The 20,760-nt window shown below is 43.7% G+C and overlaps 1 protein-coding gene across 6 annotated transcripts in view; it reads right to left on the bottom strand.

Annotated features, from left to right (window-relative positions):
* n4bp3 (NEDD4 binding protein 3) overlaps positions 1-20,760 on the bottom strand; it is a 74,484-nt gene that overhangs the window by 51,115 nt on the left and 2,609 nt on the right. The window contains exon 1 of one of the 6 annotated variants that reach the window (XM_045717929.2): positions 3,360-3,830. The exons of the other annotated variants lie outside the window; for them this stretch is intronic. The gene's annotated coding sequence lies outside the window, so the exon portion shown is untranslated. Of the gene's footprint in view, positions 1-3,359; positions 3,831-20,760 lie in introns of those variants that run through there. 6 annotated transcript variants of the gene reach the window in all.

The following is a 20,760-nucleotide window of genomic DNA, read 5'->3' as shown; positions in this document are numbered from 1 at the left end:
AGAGAGGTGAGAGAGAGAGAGAGGAGGAGAGAGTAGAGAGATAGATAGTATAGAGAGAGGTGAGAGAGAGGAGGAGAGAGTGAACATGAACCTGGAGAGAGAGATATATAGTATAGAGAGAGTTGAGAGAGAGAGAGGAGGAGAGAGTAGAGAGATAGATAGTATAGAGAGAGGTGAGAGAGAGGAGAGTGGAGAAGAGAGTAGAGAGATAGATAGTATAGAGAGAGGTGAGAGAGAGGAGGAGAGAGTAGAGAGAAGGGGTGTTGTGTCTAAAAAGGACTCCATTGTTTCCTGCTGCAAGGGAACAGGTTCACATAGGAGTCAGTGTTCTGCGATTACAGTATTAGATACTGATCTGATAGAGTGGAGTGTTTCCCACGTCAACTGGCTACACTAAGGCCCATACCTGAACTAGCTAACCTTAGCCTCTATCACCTCACACTGTCAGAAGTATTAGAGAGAAATGGAGGGGGAGAAAGAGACTTTTTATTTATTTGTACTTTAACTATTTGCACATCATTACAACACTGTATATAGACATAATATGACATTTAAAATGTCTTTATTCTTTTGGAACTTGTGTGAGTGTAATATTTACATAAGTTTCCCATGCCAATAAAGCCCCTTGAATTGAATTGAGAGAGAGAGAGAGAGAGAGAGAGAGAGAGAGAGAGAGAGAGAGAGAGAGAGAGAGGGAAACATGAGGGTCTGTGTGGTAAACATTGATACTGATCTGTGTTGACTGTGCTGTACTGGTCTTTTTGTGTGAATCACAGAGAGCCCACAGAGAGCAGAGTATGAGACCGGTGGGAACAAAAGGTTGCAGACGCCACAGGACTTTGAGAGAGAACCGCCTTCCAGATGGTAGACACAGGGACAAGCCTGACTTCTAATCTCACTTGTCATCATGCTTCAGTGAATAAATGGGTGAACAATCACTGGGGGAATTCCTAACGTAACACGAGCCTACTGACGTAACTCCATAAAACACCAATGTAGCCCAAATGAATGGAGGACTATTGGCAGGCAACAGCGAGACTTGTGACAGTGTATAAAATACTTTAAGATGCTCAACAGGAGATCAACTTTAAACCTCATTATTAGCTATTGTGGTCTAAACATCTCTCCATGGGCTTCTGAATTATACCAACAGAGGCAACAGCAGTTATACCAGAGGCAAGAGGATTTATACCAACAGAGGCAATATGGTTTATACCAACAGAGGCAATAGGGTTTATACCAACAGAGGCAATACGGTTTATACCAACAGAGGCAATATGGTTTATACCAACAGAGGCAATACGGTTTATACCAACAGAGGCAATAGGGTTTATACCAACAGAGGCAATACGGTTTATACCAACAGAGGCAATAGGGTTTATACCAACAGAGGCAACAGGGTTTATACCAACAGAGGCAATATGGTTTATACCAACAGAGGCAATACAATTTATACCAACAGAGGCAATACGGTTTATACCAACAGAGGCAATACGGTTTATACCAACAGAGGCAATATGGTTTATACCAACAGAGGCAATACGATGTATACCAACAGAGGCAATACGATTTATACCAACAGAGGCAATATGGTTTATACCAACAGAGGCAATATGGTTTATACCAACAGAGGCAATATGGTTTATACCAACAGAGGCAATACGGTTTATACCAACAGAGGCAATATGGTTTATACCAACAGAGGCAATATGGTTAAAACCAACAGAGGCAATATGGTTTATACCAACAGAGGCAATACGGTTTATACCAACAGAGGCAATACCGTTTCTACCAACAGAGGCAATATGGTTTATACCAACAGAGGCAATATGGTTAAAACCAACAGAGGCAATATGGTTTATACCAACAGAGGCAATACGGTTTCTACCAACAGAGGCAATACGGTTTCTACCAACAGAGGCAATATGATTTATACCAACAGAGGCAATAGGGTTTATACCAACAGAGGCAATACGGTTTCTACCAACAGAGGCAATATGGTTTATACCAACAGAGGCAATATGGTTTATACCAACAGAGGCAATATGGTTTATACCAACAGAGGCAATACGGTTTATACCAACAGAGGCAATACGGTTTATACCAACAGAGGCAATATGGTTTATACCAACAGAGGCAATATGGTTTATACCAACAGAGGCAATACGGTTTATACCAACAGAGGCAATATGGTTTATACCAACAGAGGCAATATGGTTTATACCAACAGAGGCAATATGGTTTATACCAACAGAGGCAATATGGTTTATACCAACAGAGGCAATACGGTTTATACCAACAGAGGCAATACCGTTTCTACCAACAGAGGCAATATGGTTTATACCAACAGAGGCAATATGGTTTATACCAACAGAGGCAATACGATTTATACCAACAGAGGCAATATGGTTTATACCAACAGAGGCAATATGGTTTATACCAACAGAGGCAATATGGTTTATACCAACAGAGGCAATACGGTTTCTACCAACAGAGGCAATACCGTTTCTACCAACAGAGGCAATACGGTTTATACCAACAGAGGCAATACGGTTTATACCAACAGAGGCAATATGGTTTATACCAACAGAGGCAATACGGTTTCTACCAACAGAGGCAATACCGTTTCTACCAACAGAGGCAATAGGGTTTATACCAACAGAGGCAATATGGTTTATACCAACAGAGGCAATACAGTTTATACCAAGAGGCAATACCGTTTCTACCAACAGAGGCAATAGGGTTTATACCAACAGAGGCAATACGGTTTATACCAACAGAGGCAATACGGTTTCTACCAACAGAGGCAATATGGTTTATACCAACAAAGGGAATTTGCATATGTTCTTTCCTGCTAGTCAGTGAATGAGGATGTTGTTGTGAACAATACAAACTACTGCCTCAGTAATGACATCACCCACTCAGCTCGGGATCAAAGATTAAGTGAAGAATTCCCCATTCATTTCAATCACAAATGAGCTTCCTGGACTAAAAGTGATTTCCAATGACTCCCCATCACCCTCACAGCTTTTAAGTCTTGTTTATTAAAGCCACAACATGAAACACAACAACATAAAAATGTCTGCAGGATTTTTACTAGTCTTCTCTAAACTCAACTCTGTGATGTGTGTTATTAGTATAACTGTACAGATCCATATTTTCATTTCTAACTTAAGAATATGCTGCATTTTTATTTCACTGTCAACTGTACAGTGAAGTGTCTTAAAACACATTGAAATAACATACTATGAACTCTATTCTACTACAACTCGTGCCTGCGACACTACAGTACTGCTGCCATAATGATACCTCGTCAATCTGACCTTATATAACTAAATAAACAAAATAACATTGTTCACCTGTCAGTGAATTAAGCTGTGACTTCAGTTCTCTCCTCCTGGTCCAACACACAGCCTCTCTCTCTCTCTTTCCCTCTCTTCTCACAGCCTCTCTCTTTCCCTCTCTCTTCACACTGTCTCTCTCTCCCGTAAACACACACACACAGCCTCTCTCTCTTCTCACTGTCTCTTTCTCCCATAAACACACACACACACAGCCTCTCTCTCTTCTCACTGTCTCTCTCTCCCATAAACACACACACACCTTTGCTCTCGCTCATCACTGGCTTCACCACCTGACTTCCTCTCTCTAGTGCTCTGTGATGGAAGGGAGGGGCTGACCTACAGGCCAGACACGACTACTAATCCATTCTTCTCCTCTTGTCTTCTCTCCTGTCCTCTTGTCTTCTTTAGGTGACAGTACGGTCAGACCTGTTCTTTGGTACCTTTACATCTCTCTCCTCTTCTGTCCCCTCCTTCCTGTCTCTCTTCTCCTTTCCAACTCTCCTCCTCCCACCCTCCACTCCTCTCTTCTCCTTTCTACCTCTCCTCCTCCCTCCCTCCACTCCTCTCATCTCCTTTCCATCACTCCTCCTCCCTCCTCTCCTTTCCACATCTCCTCCCTCCCTCCACTCCTCTCATCTCCTTTCCACCTCTCCTCCACTCCTCTCCTTTTCACCTCTCCTCCTCCCTCCACTCCTCTCCTTTTCACCTCTCCTCCTCCCTCCACTCCTCTCCTTTTCACCTCTCCTCCTCCCTCCACTCCTCTCCTTTCCACCTCTCCTCCTCCCTCCACTCCTCTCCTTTCCACCTCTCCTCCTCCCTCCACTCCTCTCCTTTTCACCTCTCCTCCTCCCTCCACTCCTCTCATCTCCTTTCCACCTCTCCTCCTCCCTCCACTCCTTTCCACCTCTCCTCCTCCCTCCACTCCTCTCCTTTTCACCTCTCCTCCTCCCTCCACTCCTCTCCTTTTCACCTCTCCTCCTCCCTCCACTCCTCTCATCTCCTTTCCACCTCTCCTCCTCCCTCCACTCCTCTCATCTCCTTTCCACCTCTCCTCCTCCCTCCACTCCTTTCATCTCCTTTTCACCTCTCCTCCTCCCTCCACTCCTCTCATCTCCTTTCCACCTCTCCTCCTCCCTCCACTCCTTTCATCTCCTTTTCACCTCTCCTCTCATCTCCTTTCCACCTCTCCTCCTCCCTCCACTCCTCTCCTTTCCACCTCTCCTCCTCCCTCCACTCCTCTCATCTCCTTTCCACCTCTACTTCTCCCTCCACTTCTTTCATTTTCCCTTGTCCTTTCTGTGTGCATTCACACAGGATTTATTCTAGAGGCCACTGCAGTCAGACCAGTTCTCTGGTTATATCCACCTCGACCTCCATCTCTCCTCTCGTTTCCTCTCCTCTGCATGTATTCCTCAAAGGACTCCATTCTAGGGGCTAGTTTGGTCGGTCAGACCAGGATGTGAAACGGTCAATGTAGACCTGGTGTGTTGACGTTTGAAAGCTGGTTTCACTCCACTCCATATGAACAGTCAATATAGCATGTTTACCTTCGGATAAGCACACAATAACCACGGATCAGACATGGGCTAAAAGGTATTATAAACTGGATGGTTCGAACCCTGAATGCTGATTTGCTGAAAGCCATGGTATATCAGACCGTATACAACGGGTATGACAGAACATGTATTTTACTGCTCTAATTACATGACAGTTTATAATAGCAATAAGGCACCTCCTGGGTTTGAGGTATACAGTCAATATACCACAGCTAAAGGGTGTGTCCAGGCACTCCGCATTGCGTCGTGCCGAAGAACAGCCCTAGCCGTGGTATACTGGCCATATACCACACCCCCTCTGGCCTTATACCACACCCCCTCGGGCCTTATACCACACTAGAGGTCGACCGATTATGATGTTTCAATGCCGATACCGATTATTGGAGGGCCAAAAACCCTGATACCGATTAATCGGCCATTTTTGGGGGGATTTTTTAAATTTGTAATAATGACAATTACAACAATACTGAATGAACACATTTTAACTTAATATAATACATCAATAAAATCTATTTAGCCTCAAATAAATAATGAAACATGTTCAATTTGGTTTAAATAATGCAAAAACAAAGAATTGGAGAAGAAAGTAAAAATGCACTATGTGCCATGTAAAAAAAGCTAACGTTTAAGTTCCTTGCTCAGAACATGAGAACATATGAAAGCTGGTGGTTCCTTTTAACATGTGTTTTCAATATTCCCAGGTAAGAAGTTTTAGGTTGTAGTTATTATAGGAATTATAGGACTATTTCTCTCTATACGATTTGTATTTCATATACCTTTGACTATTGGATGTTCTTATAGGCACTTTAGTATTGCCAGTGTAACAGTATAGCTTCCGTCCCTCTCCTCGCTCCTACCTGGGCTCGAACCAGGAACACATCGACAACAGCCACCCTCGAAGCAGCGCTACCCATGTAGAGGAAGGGAAACAACTACTCCAAGTCTCAGAGCGAGTGACGTTTGAAATGCTATTAGCGCGCACCCGGCTAACTAGCTAGCCATTTCACATCGGTTACACCAGCCTCATCTTGGTAGTTGACAGGCTTGAAGTCATAAACAGCACAATACATTGCGAAGGGCTGCTAGCAAACGCACAAAAGTGCTGTTTGAATGAACGCTTACGAGCGTGCTGCTGCCTACCACCGCTCAGTCAGACTGCTATATCAAATCATAGACTTAATTATAACATAATAACACACAGAAATACGAGCCTTAGGTCATTAATATGGTCGAATCCGGAAACTATCATCTTGAAAACAAAACGTTTTTTCCTGTCAGTGCAATACGGAACCGTTCCGTATTTTATCTAACTGGTGGCATCCCTAAGTCTAAATATTCCTGTTACATTGAACAACCTTCAATGTTATGTCATAATTACGTAAAAGTCTGGCAAATTAGTTCGCAACGAGCCAGGCGGCCCAACCTGTTGCATATACCCTGACTCTGCGTGCAATGAACGCAAAATGACACAATTTCACCTCGTTAATATTGCCTGCTAACCTGGATTTCTTTTAGCTAAATATGCAGGTTTAAAAATATATACTTCTGTGTATTGATTTTAAGAAAGGCATTGATGTTTATGGTTAGGTACAGTCGTGCAACGATTGTGCTTTTTTCGCAAATGCGCTTTTGTTAAATCATCCCCCGTTTGGCAAAGTCGGCTGTCTTTGTTAGGAAGAAATAGTCTTCACAGTTCGCAACGAGCCGGGCGGCCCAAACTGCTGCATATACCCTGACTCTGTTTGCAAGAGAAGTGACACATTTTCCCTAGTTAAAAGAAATTCATGTTAGCAGGCAATATTAACTAAATATGTAGGTTTAAAAAGATATACTTGTGTATTGATTTTAAGAAAGACATTGATGTTGCGAATGCGCACCACATCGATTATATGCAACGCAGGACAGGCTAGATAAACTAGTAATATCATCAACCATGTGTAGTTAACTAGTGATTATGAGTGATTGATTGTTTTTTATAAGATAAGTTTAATGCTAGCTAGCAACTTACCTTGGCTTCTTACTGCATTCGCGTAACAGGCAGGCTCCTCGTGGAGTGCAATGTAAAGCAGGTGGTTAGAGCGTTGGACTAGTTAACGTAAAGTTGCATCCCCAAGCTGAGAAGGTAAAAATCTGTCGTTCTGCCCCTGAACAAGGCAGTTAACCCACCATTCCTAGGCCGTCATTGAAAATAAGAATGTGTTCTTAACTGACTTGCCTAGTTAAATAAAGGTCTAAAAAATATATATTTTAAAAAATTCGGCAAATCGGTGGCCAAAAATACCGATTACCAATTGTTCTGAAAACTTGAAATCGGCCCTAATTAATCGGCCATTCCGATTAATCGGTCGACCTCTATACCACACCCCCTCGGGCCTTATAGTGCACTACTTTAGACCAGAGCCCTCTGTGCAATTTCCTATACAGGGGAATAGGGTGCCATTTGGGATGCAACCACTGTGTGAGCTGAGGGGTGGGCAGGGTCAGGGCCAAGCCAGGCGGACCGACAGGGTCTATCCTGGATCACATTATATATCCTTTAAGCCCAGGAGAAAAGTTTGGCAAACTACCACCCATGTTGGCAATGACACCCCTGCTATATTGTGGATAAAGAGTTACCTGTCTAACAGAACACAGAGAGGGTTCTTTAATGGAAGCCTCTCCAACATAATCCAGATTACAATCAGGAATTTCCCAGGGCAGCTGACTAGACCCCTTACGTTTTTCAATCTTTGAGTAAAGCCAGAGTATCTATGTATGCGGATGACTCAACACTATACACGTCAGCTACTACAGTGAGTGAAGTCACTGCAACGCTTAACAAAGAGCTGCAGTTAGTTTCAGAATGGGTGTAAAGGAGTAAGTTAGTCCTAAATATAAAAGAAAACTAAAAGCATTGTATTTGGAACAAATTATTCACAAAACCCTAACCCTCAACTAAACATTGTAATAAATAATGTGGAAATTGAGCAAGTTGAGGTGACTAAACTGCTTGGAGTAACCCTGGATTGTAAACTGTCATGGTTAAAACATATTGATACAACAGTCGCTAAGATGGGAAGAAGTCTGTCCATAATAAAGTACTGCTCTACCTTCTTAACAGCACTATCAACAAGGCAGGTCCTACAGGCCCTAGTTTTGTCTCACCTGGACTACTGTTCAGCAGGTTGGTCAGGTGCCACATAGAGGGACCACGGAATTTTACAATTGTCTCAGAACAGGGCAGCACGGCTGGCCCTTAAATGTACACGGAGAGCTAACATTATTAATACTCATGTATATCCCCCATGGCTCAAAGTGGAGGAGAGATTAACTTCATCACTAGTTTTTGTAAGAGGTGTTGACAACCTGAATGTACTGAGCTGTCTGTTTAAACTACTAGCACACAGCTCAGACACCCATGCATACCAAAGACATGCCACCAGAGGTCTCTTCACAATCCCCAAGTCAAGAACAGACTATGGGAGGCACACAGTACTATATAGAGCCATGGCTACATGGAACTCTATTCCACACCAGGTACAGTGTCTTGCAAAAGTATTTGACCCCCTTGGCGTTCTTCCTATTTTGTTGCATTACAACCTGTAATTTAAATTGATTTTTATTTGGATTTCATGTAGTGGACATACACACAATAGTCCAAATTGGTGAAGTGAAATGAAAAAAAATTACTTGTTTCAAAAAATTCAAAAAAATAAAAACGGAAAAGTGGTGGGTGCATATGTATTCACCCCCTTTTGCTATGAAGCCCCTAAATTAGATCTGGTGCAACCAATTACCTTCAGGAGTCACATAATTAGTTAAATAAAGTCCACCTGTGTGCAATCTAAGTGTCTCATGATCTGTCACATGATCTCAGTATATTTACACCTGTTCTGAAAGGCCCCAGAGTCTGCAACAACACTAAGCAAGGGGCACCACCAAGCAAGTGGCACCATGAAGACCAAGGAGCTCTCCAAACAGGTCAGGGACAAAGTTGTGGAGAAGTACAGATCAGGGTTGGGTTATAAAAAAATATCAGAAATCCATTATAAAAAAAATGGAAAGAATATGGCACCACAACAAACCTGCCAAGAGAGGGCCGCCCACCAAAACTCACGGACTAGGCAAGGAGGGCATTAATCAGAGAGGCAACAAAGAGACCAAAGATAACCCTGAAGGAGCTGCAAAGCTCCACAGCGGAAATTGGAGTATCTGTCCATAGGACCACTTTAAGCCATACACTCCACAGAGCTGGGCTTTATGGAAGAGTGGCCAGAAAAAAGCCATTACTAAAAGAAAAAAATAAGCAAATACATTTGGTGTTCGCCAAAAGGCATGTGGGAGACTCCCCAAACATATGGAAGAAGGTACTCTGGTCAGTTGAGACTAAAATTGAGCTTTTTGGACATCAAGGAAAACGCTATGCCTGGCGCAAACCCAACACCTCTTATCACCCCAAGAACACCATCCCCACTGTGAAGCATGGTGGTGGCAGCATCATGCTGTGGGGATGTTTTTCCATCGGCAGGGACTGGGAAACTGGTCAGAATTGAAGGAATGATGGCACTAAATACAGGGAAATTCTTGAGGGAAACCTGTTTCAGTCTTCCAGAGATTTGAGACTGGGATGGAGGTTCACCTTCGAGCAGGACAATGACGCTAAGCATACTGCGAAAGCAACACTCGAGTGGTTTAAGGGGAAACATTTAAATGTCTTGGAATGGCCTAGTCAAAGCCCAGACCTCAATCCAATTGAGAATCTGTGGTATGACTTAAATGTTGCTGTACACCAGCGGAACCCATCCAACTTGGAGGAGCTGGAACAATTTTACCTTGAAGAATGGGCAAAAATCCCAGTGGCTAGGTGTGCCAAGCTTACAGAGACATACCCCAAGAAAATTGCAGCTGTAATTGCTGCAAAAGGTGGCTCTACAAAGTACTGACTTTTTTTGGGGGGGGGGTGAATAGTTACACTGGGGCAAAAAAGTATTTAGTCAGCCACCAATTGTGCAAGTTCTCCCACTTAAAAAGATGAGAGAGGCCTCATAGGTACACTTCAACTATGACAGACAAAATGAGAATTTTTTTCTCCAGAAAGTCACATTGTAGGATTTTTTATGAATTTATTTGCAAATTATGGTGGAAAATAAGTACTTGGTCAATAACAAAAGTTTATCTCAATACTTTGTTATATACCCTTTGTTGGCAATGACACAGGTCAAACGTTTTCTGTAAGTCTTCACAAGGTTTTCACACACTGTTGCTGGTATTTTGGCCCATTCCTCCATGCAGATCTCCTCTAGAGCAGTGATGTTTTGGGGCTGTCGCTGGGCAACACGGACTTTCAACTCCCTCCAAAGATTTTCTATGGGGTTGAGATCTGGAGACTGGCTAGGCCACTCCAGGACCTTTAAATGCTTCTTACGAAGCCACTCCTTCGTTGCCCGGGCGGTGTGTTTGGGATCATTGTCATGCTGAAAGACCCAGCCACGTTTCATCTTCAATGCCCTTGCTGATGGAAGGATGTTTTCACTCAAAATCTCACGATACATGGCCCCATTCATTCTTTCCTTTACACGGATCAGTCGTCCTGGTCCCTTTGCAGAAAAACAGCCCCAAAGCATGATGTTTCCACCCCCATGCTTCACAGTAGGTATGGTGTTCTTTGGATGCAACTCAGCATTCTTTGTCCTCCAAACACGACGAGTTGAGTTTTTACCAAAAAGTTATATTTTGGTTTCATCTGACCATATGACTTTCTCCCAATCCTCTTCTGGATCATCCAAATGCTCTCTAGCAAACTTCAGACGAGCCTGGACATGTACTGGCTTAAGCAGGGGGACACGTCTGGCACTGCTGGATTTGAGTCCCTGGTGGCGTAGTGTGTTACTGATGGTAGGCTTTGTTACTTTGGTCCCAGCTCTCTGCAGGTCATTCACTAGGTCCCCCCGTGTGCTTCTGGGATTTTTGCTCACCGTTCTTGTGATCATTTTGACCCCACGGGGTGAGATCTTGCGTGGAGCCCCAGATCGAGGGAGATTATCAGTGGTCTTGTATGTCTTCCATTTCCTAATAATTGCTCCCACAGTTGATTTCTTCAAACCAAGCTGCTTACCTATTGCAGATTCAGTCTTCCCAGCCTGGTGCAGGTCTACAATTTTGTTTCTGGTGTCCTTTGACAGCTCATTGGTCTTGGCCATAGTGGAGTTTGGAGTGTGACTGTTTGAGGTTGTGGACTGGTGTCTTTTATACTGATAACAAGTTCAAACAGGTTCCATTAATACAGGTAACGAGTGGAGGACAGAGGAGCCTCTTAAAGAAGAAGTTACAGGTCTGTGAGAGCCAGAAATCTTGCTTGTTTGTAGGTGACCAAATACTTATTTTCCACCATAATTTGCAAATAAATTCATTAAAAATCCTACAATGTGATTTTCTGGATTTTTTTTCTCTCATTTTGTCTGTCATAGTTGACGTCTACCTATGATGAAAATTACAGGCCTCTCTCATCTTTTTAAGTGGGAGAACTTGCACAATTGGTGGCTGACTAAATACTTTTTTGCCCCACTGTATGCACGCTCAAGTTTTCTTTTTTTTTTTTTCTTGTTTGTTTCACAATAAAAAATATTTTGCATCTTCAAAGTGGTAGGAATGTTGTGTAAATCAAATGATACAACCCCCCAAAAAATCTATTTTAATTCCAGGTTGTAAGGCAACAAAATAGGAAAAATGGCCAAGGGGGTGAATACTTTCACAAGCCCCTGTATGTATGAAAATACACTCAAATAAAAGATTACATTTTGAACAGTCACCTCATACATGCTTCAAGAGGGCCACCATTCTTCCTGTTCCCAAGAAAGCTAAGGTAACTGAGCTAAACGACTATCGCCCCGTAGCACTCACTTCCGTCATCATGAAGTGCTTTGAGAAACTAGTCAAGGATCATATCACCTCCACCCTACCTGACACCCTAGACCCACTCCAATTTGCTTACCGCCCCAATAGGTCCACAGACGACGCAATCGCAATCACACTGCACAATGCCCTAACCCATCTGGAGAAGAGGAATACCTATGTAAGAATGCTGTTCATCGACTACAGCTCAGCATTTAACACCATAGTACCCTCCAGACCCCGCCCTGTGCAACTGGACTTTCTGACAGGACGCCCCCAGGTGGTGAGGGTAGGAAACAACATCTCCACCCCGCTGATCCTCAACACTGGGGCCCCACAAGGGTGCGTTCTCAGCCCTCTCCTGTACTCCCTGTTCACCCATGACTGCGTGGCCATGCACGCCTCCAACTCAATCATCAAATTTGCAGGCGACACTACAGTGGTAGGCTTGATTACCAACAACGACGAGACGGCCTACAGGGAGGAGGAGAGGGCCCTCGGAGTGTGGTGTCAGGAAAATAACCTCACACTCAACGTCAACAAAACAAAGGAGATGATCGTGGACTTCAGGAAACAGCAGAGGGAGCACCCCCCATCCACATCGACGGGACAGTAGTGGAGAAGGTGGAAAGTTTTAAGTTCCTCGGCGTACACATCACGGACAAACTGAAATGGTCCACCCACACAGACAGCGTTGTGACGAAGGCGCAACAGCGCCTCTTCAACCTCAGGAGGCTGAAGAAATTTGGCTTGTCACCAAAAACACTCACAAACTTTTACAGATGCACAATCGAGAGCATCCTGTCGGGCTGTATCACTGCCTGGTACGGCAACTGTTCCGCCCACAACAGTAAGGCTCTCCAGAGGGTAGTGAGGTCTGCACAACGCATCACCAGGGGCAAACTACCTGCCCTCCAGGACATCTACTCCACCCGATGTCACAGGAAGGCCAAAAAGATCATCAAGGACAACAACCACCCGAGCCACTGCCTGCTCACCCCGCTATCATCCAGAAGGCGAGGTCTGTACAGGTTCATCAAAGCTGGGACCAAGAGACTGAAAAACAGCTTCTATCTCAAGGCCATCAGACTGTTAAACAGCCATCACTAACATTGGGTGGCTGCTGCCAGGATACTGACTCAAATCTCTAGCCACTTAATAATAAAAAATTTGATGTAATAAATGTATCACTAGTCACTTTAAACAATGCCACTTTATATTATGTTTACATACCCTACATTACTCATCTCATATGTATATACTGTACTCTATACCATCTACTGCATCTTGCCTATGCCGTTCGGCCATCACTCATCCATATATTTATATGTACATATTCTTATTCATTCCTTTACACTTGTGTGTATAAGGTAGTTGTTGTGAAATTGTTAGATTACTTGTTAGATATTACTGCATGGTCAGAACTATAAGCACAAGCATTTCGCTACACTCGCATTAACATCTGCTAACCATGTGTATGTGACATATAAAATTTGATTTGATTTATAAACCATTTGATTTCAAATCCAAAATGTTGTATTTTGGAACATTTTCAAATGATGTTGACTACTTTAAAGTCTTCTTCTCCAGAACCGCTGGATCGATTGGCACCATATTTTCCAGGACTCCAGCTCAAACAATATGGCCACTATGAGCCATTGAGATTGAATTAATGTTTTTTCCTGTTCAACAGCGCCACCATGCAGCCAAACTGAACCATACTTTACGGGTTAGCTAGTATATCCCTGAGCATGTGTGCCAAATTTCATCACTCTGAGTCAAACAGATCAAGCGATATAAACATGTGCCTGTTATAGCGCCACCGTGTGGTCGATATGAATGTGCTTGCATATGTTGAGTCTTGACAGTGTTTGGAACATGTGTACCAAGTTTTGTTACAATACAAATATCTGTGTCTGATTTATATGCCTTTATGAGCCCGACCACACCCATGTGAATGTTTATTGGTCAGTAGTGGCCATGTTGTTTGACATACTAATCTGGAAAATATTGCATTGTGAAACCTTGGCCCATAGATGCCATATATTAAGTTTTGTGCAGACTGGCCATTCAGTGCCAGAGGATTAGCATTTTAAGTGCGGGACTTACAGGTCCTTAAGCAAATGTATTCCATGTGAGGAGAGGGACCTAAGTACCGCATTTCACAACTCTACACTACACGGGGTGAGGGGCATGAGCTTTTAAAGTTTGCATTTTCAATCGCTTGTTATAGCGCCACAATGTGGCCAGTTGGCATGGTATTGCATGACAGGGTGTGGCCCTTGGTCCTTGGCCCTTTACCATCATGCCAGGTTGCATGATGGTAAAGGCTTCACCTAGACCTTACCATGTCATGGGAATGTTCATCTTTTCACCAGATTTTGGTGGAACCAGAATAATAATAATATACGCCAACAAATACAATAGGGTTTCACCCAGCCTTGCTGCTTGAACCCCTAATTATAACGACCTAATATTAGAAACCTCATGAAGCAGTTTTTAAGTAGGGGTGTAATGGAAATTCAAACAACAACAGGTGCCTTGTGCAGCTGCAACTGAGCAGCACCGCAATGATTAACCTGGGTGTTAATCATTGCGGAGAGTCAAACGAGAGAGAGAAAACAGCTCAACTCAATCCTGTTTTCCAAGTCACTTCCAAGAAGTGGTACATTCAGTATTAACACCAGTAGGCAGGTCTTTAATCACAGCGACAAACGGGTCTCTCAGCGGGATAAAGGCAGGGCGTCAGAGGAGCACAGCACTAGAGGATGACCCTCTAGTGAAAGCAGTTTAATCGCCTCACAGTCACCGAGCAGCACAATACTTTCCCTGGGCCTAACACACACATACGCACACGCACACACAAACAGAGCAAACTAGAACACTATTTAGCCCTAAACAGAGAGTACACAGTGGCAGAATACCTGACCACTGTGACTGACCAAAAATTAAATAAATCTTTGACTATGTACACACTTAGTGAGCATAACCTAGCTATTGAGAAAGGTCGCCAAAGGCAGACCTGGCTCTCAAGAAAAGACAGGCTATGTCCACACTGCCCACAAAATGAGATGGAAACTGTTTAATCCAACAGGTCCCAGACGTCCCGATCTAACAGGTCCCAGACGTCCCGATCTAACAGGTCCCAGACGTCCCAATCTAACAGGTCCCAGACGTCCCAATCTAACAGGTCCCAGACGTCCCGGTCAAACAGGTCCCAGACGTCCCGATCCAACAGGTCCCAGACGTCCCGATCTAACAGGTCCCAGACGTCCCGATCCAACAGGTCCCAGACGTCCCGATCTAACAGGTCCCAGACGTCCCGATCCAAAAGGTCCCAGACGTCCCAATCAAACAGGTCCCAGACGTCCCGATCTAACAGGTCCCAGACGTCCCGATCTAACAGGTCCCAGACGTCCCGATCTAACAGGTCCCAGACGTCCCGATCTAACAGGTCCCAGACGTCCCGATCTAACAGGTCCCAGACGTCCCGATCCAACAGGTCCCAGACGTCCCAATCCAACAGGTCCCAGACGTCGCGATCTAACAGATCCCAGACGTCCCGATCAAACAGGTCCCAGACGTCCCGGTCAAACAGGTCCCAGACGTCCCAATCTAACAGGTCCCAGACGTCCCGATCTAACAGGTCCCAGCCGTCCCGATCTAACAGGTCCCAGACGTCCCGATCTAACAGGTCCCAGACGTCCCGATCTAACAGGTCCCAGACGTCCCGATCTAACAGGTCCCAGACGTCCCGGTCAAACAGGTCCCAGACGTCCCAATCTTACAGGTCCCAGACGTCCCGATCTAACAGGTCCCAGACGTCCCGATCTAACAGGTCCCAGACGTCCCGATCTAACAGGTCCCAGACGTCCCGATCTAACAGGTCCCAGACGTCCCGATGTAACAGGTCCCAGACGTCCCGATCTAACAGGTCCCAGACGTCCCGATCTAACAGGTCCCAGACGTGCTCAATGGGATTGAGATCCGGGCTCTTTGCTGGCCATGGCAATTATCTGTTTATTTTGTTCATTATTTCACTTGCTTTGGCAATGTTAACATAAGTTTCCCATGCCAATAAAGCCCTTTGAATTGAATTGAAATTGAGAGAGAGACAGAGACAGAGAGAGAGATTCTCCAATTACATTGAATGAACTACAGGACAAAATACAAACCCTCCGACCCCAAAAGGCCTGTGGTGTTGATGATATCCTCAATGAAATGATAAAACATACAGACCACGAATTCCAATTGGCTATACTTAAACTCTTTAACATCATCCTTAGCTCTGGCATCTTCCCCAATATTTGGAACCAAGGACTGATCACCCCAATCCACAAAAGTGGAGACAAATTTGACCCCAATAACTACCGTGGGATATGCGTCAACAGCAACCTTGGGAAAATCCTCTGCATTATCATTAACAGCAGACTAGTTCATTTCCTCAGTGAAAACAATGTACTGAGCAAATGTCAAATTGGCTTTTTACCAAATTACCGTAACGACAGACCACGTATTCACCCTGCACACCCTAATTGACAAACAAACAAACCAAACTAAAAGCAAAGTCTTCTCATGCTTTGTTGATTCAAAAAAATATTTTGACTGAATTTGGCATGAGGGTCTGCTATACAAAGTGATGAAAAGTGGTGTTGGGGAGGAAAACATATGACATTATAAAATGAATGTACACAAATGACAAGTGTGCGGTTAAAATTGGCAAAAAACACACACATTTCTTTCCACAGGGATGTGGGGTGAGACAGGGATGCAGCTTAAGCCCCACCCTCTTCAACATATATATCAACGAATTGGCGAGGGCACTAGAACAGCAGCACCTGGCCTCAACATACCAGAATCAGCAGCACCTAGATCTTCTCCACAGATTCTGCCAGACCTGGGCCCTGACAGTAAATCTCAGTAAGACAAAAATAATGGTGTTCCAAAAAAGGTCCAATTGATATGACCACAAATACAAATTCCATCTAGACACCGTTGCTCTAAAGCCCACAAAAAAAACTATGCATACCTCGGCCGAAACAGCGCCACAGGTAACTTCCACAAAGCTGTGAACGATCTGAGAGACAAGGAAAGAAGGGCCTTCTACACCATCAAAACAAACAAAAAAATCGACATACCAATTAGGATCTGGCTAAAAATACTTGAATAAGTTATAAAACCTAATGCCATTTATGATTGTGAGGTCTGGGGTCCGCTCACCAATCAAGAAATCACAAAATGGAACAAACCTCAAATTGAGACTATGCATGCAGAATTCTGCACAATTATCCTCTGGCTACAATGTAAAACAACAACCAATGCACGCAAAGCAGAATTAGGCCAATATACGCTACTTATCAAAATCCAAAAAAGAGACGTTAAATTCTACAACCACCTAAAAGGAAGCGATTCCCAAACCTTCCATTACAAAGCCATCAACTACAGACAAATGAACCTGGAGAAGAGTCCCCTAAACAAGCTGGTCCTGGGGCTCTGTTCACAAACACAAAAAGACCCCACAGAACCGCAGGACAGCAACACAATTAAACCCAACCAAAGCATGAGAAAACAAAAAGATAATTACTTGACACACTAGAAAGAATTAACAACAAACAAACGGAGCAAACTAGAATGCTATTTGGCCCTAAACAGAGAGTACACAGTGACAGAATACCTGACCACTGTGACTGACCCAACCTTATGGAAAGCTTTGACTATGTACAGACTCAGTGAGCATAGCCTTGCTATTGAGAAAGGCCACCATAGGTAGACCTAGCTCTCAAGAGAAGACAGGCAGCATACCACCCTGCAACCCACTGCTGTCTTGCCTCTGAAGCTAAGCAGGGTTGGTCCTGGATGGGAGACCAGATGGTGTTGGAGGGCCAGTAGGAGGCACTCTTTCAACTCTGGTCTAAAACAATATCCCAATACCCCAGGGCAGTGATTGGGGACATTGTCCTGTAGGGTGCTGTCTTTAGGATGGGATGTTAAACAGGTGTCCTGACTCTCTGTGGTCACTAAAGATCCCATGGCACTTATTGTAAGAGTAGGGGTGTTAACGATAAACGCGAATCTGACCATCACCCCTGGTGAGACAAAACCGCGACTCGTCAGTGAAGAGCACTTTTTGCCAGTCCTGTCTGGTCCAGCGACGGTGGGTTTGTGCCCATAGGCAACATTGTTGCCGGTGATGTGTGGTGAGGACCTGCCTTACAACAGGCCTACAAGCCCTCAGTCCAGCCTCTCTCAGCCTATTGCGGACAGTCTGAGCACTGATGGAGGGATTGTGCGTTCCTGGTGTAACTCGGGTAGTTGTTGTTGCCATCCTGTACCTGTCCAGCAGGTGTGATGTTCGAATGTACCGATCCTGTGCAGGTGTTGATACACGTGGTCTGCCACTGCGAGGACAATCAGCTGTCCGTCCTGTCTCCCTGTAGCGCTGTCTTAGGTGTACGGACAATGCAATTTATTGCCCTGGCCACATCTGCAGTCCTCATGCCTCCTTGCAGCATGCCTAAGGCACATTCACGCAGATGAGCAGGGACCCTGGGCATCTTTCTTTTGGTGTTTTTCAGAGTCAGTAGAAAGGCCTATTTAGTGTCCTAAGTTTTCACAACTGTGACCTTAATTGCCTATCGTCTGTAAGCTGTTAGTGTCTTAACCTCTATGGGCTAGGTGGGACGCTTGCGTTGAATCCTGTGGCGTGTTATTCAAATCCTTAGATATGCTATTACTTAAATTTTTCAAAAATATGACTATTTTACACCATTTTAAAGATAAGACTCTCGTTAATCTAACCACACTGTCCGATTTCAAAAAGGCTTTACAACGAAAGCAAAACATTAGATTATGTCAGCAGAATACCCAGCCAGAAATAATCAGACACCCATTTTTCAAGCTAGCATATAATGTCACATAAACCCAAACCACAGCTAAATGTAGCACTAACCTTTGATGATCTTCATCAGATGACAACCCTAGGACATTATGTTATACAATACATGCATGTTTTGTTCAATCAAGTTCATATTTATATCAAAAAACAGCTTTTTACATTAGTATGTGACTAGCATGTGACTAGCATTCCCACCGAACACTGCCGGTGAATTTACTAAATTACTCACGATAAACGTTCACAAAAGGCATAACAATTATTTTAAGAATTATAGATACAGAACTCCTCTATGCACTCGATATGTCCGATTTTAAAATAGCTTTTCGGTGAAAGCACATTTTGCAATATTCTCAGTAGATAGCCCGGCATCACAGGGCTAGCTATTTAGACACCCAGCAGGTTTAGCACTCATCAAAGTCAGATTTACTATAAGAAAAATGTTATTACCTTCGTCAGAATGCACTCCCAGGACTTCTACTTCAATAACAAATGTTGGTTTGGTCCAAAATAATCCATCGTTATATCCAAACAGCGGCGTTTTGTTCGTGCGTTCTAGACACTATCCTAAAGGCTAAATAAGGGTGACGAGCATGGCGCAATTCGTGACAAAAGAATTCTAAATATTCCATTACCGTACTTCGAAGCATGTCAACCGCTGTTTAAAATCTATTTTTATGCCATTTTTCTCATAAAAAAGCGATAATATTCCGACCGGGAATCTGCGTTTAGATAAACAGACAAAGGAAAAGAAAGCATTCGGTCGAAGCGGGCACGCGCCTAAGCCCATAGTACTCTGAGTGGGCACTTGCCAAAAGCGATAAAGTGTTTCAGCCAGAGCCTGCCTCGATATCGTTCAACTTTTTCCCGGGCTCTGAGACCCTATGGAAGACGTAGGAAGTGTCACGTTATTGCACAGATCCTGAGTCTTCAATAAAAAGAGCCAAGATTTTACACTACTTCTCAGACAGGCCACTTCCTGCTTGAAATCTTCTCAGGTTTTGGCCTGCCATAGGAGTTCTGTTATACTCACAGACACCATTCAAACAGTTTTAGAAACTTTAGGGTATTTTCTATCCAAAGCCTTTTTATCCAGCCGTGTCAATACTGCCCCCTAGCCCTAACAGGTTAACGACCGTTCCACAGGTGTGTGTTCAGTAATTGTTTATGGTTCATTGAACAAGCATGGGAAACAGTGTTAAAACACTTTGCAATGAAGATCTGTGAAGTTGTATTTTTACGAATTATCTTTGAAAGACAGGGTCCTGAAAAAGGGACGTTTCTTTTTTTGATGAGTTTATATTTAAAAATAATGTGCACACTACCCACAAAATGAGGTGGAAACTGAGCTGCACTTCCTAACCTCCTGCCAAATGTATGACCATATTAGAGACTCATATTTCCCTCAGATTACACAGACCCACAAAGAATTTGAAAACAAATCAAATTGTGATAAACTACCATATCTATTGGGTGAAATACCGCAAGAAAAGGGCAACCAGTGAAGAACAAACACCATTGTAAATACAACCCATATATATGTTTATTTAATTTCCCTTTTGTACTTTAACTATTTGCACATCATTACAACACTGTATATATACATAATATGACATTTTAAATGTCTCTATTCCTTTACTGTTTATTTTTTATAGTTTTTTTCCCACATTTGTTTATTATCTATTGTATTGCTTTGGCAATAAAAACATGTTTCTCATGCCAATAAAGTTCATTGAATAGAATAGAGAGCAGAAGTGTTCTGACAGGGTGGTTAGTGTGTTGATTAGCAGCAGACATACACTGTACACACACACACACACACACACACACACACACACACACACACACACACACACACACACACTACACACTACACACACAACACACACACACTATACAGGGAATATGGTTCCATTTGGGATGGGCCCTCTGGCAGGCCAAACCCAGCACTGAGCCTCAAACAGCTACATAAAGATGTCAGAAAGCCTACAGGCCCTGCTTAGAGGAGGAAAGGGGAGAGTGACAGGCAGTGGTACTGCTGCTGTGCTGAGAGGAGAGGTGCAGCTAGTGGTACTGCTGCTGTGCTGAGAGGAGAGGA

The sequence above is a fragment of the Salmo salar genome, chromosome 05 (assembly GCF_965601325.2).
Source record: "Salmo salar chromosome 05, fSalSal1, whole genome shotgun sequence".
Taxonomy (NCBI): domain Eukaryota; kingdom Metazoa; phylum Chordata; class Actinopteri; order Salmoniformes; family Salmonidae; genus Salmo; species Salmo salar.
The sequence above is the reverse complement of the archived record's forward strand: the minus strand, read 5'-3'. Positions and strand labels throughout refer to the sequence as shown.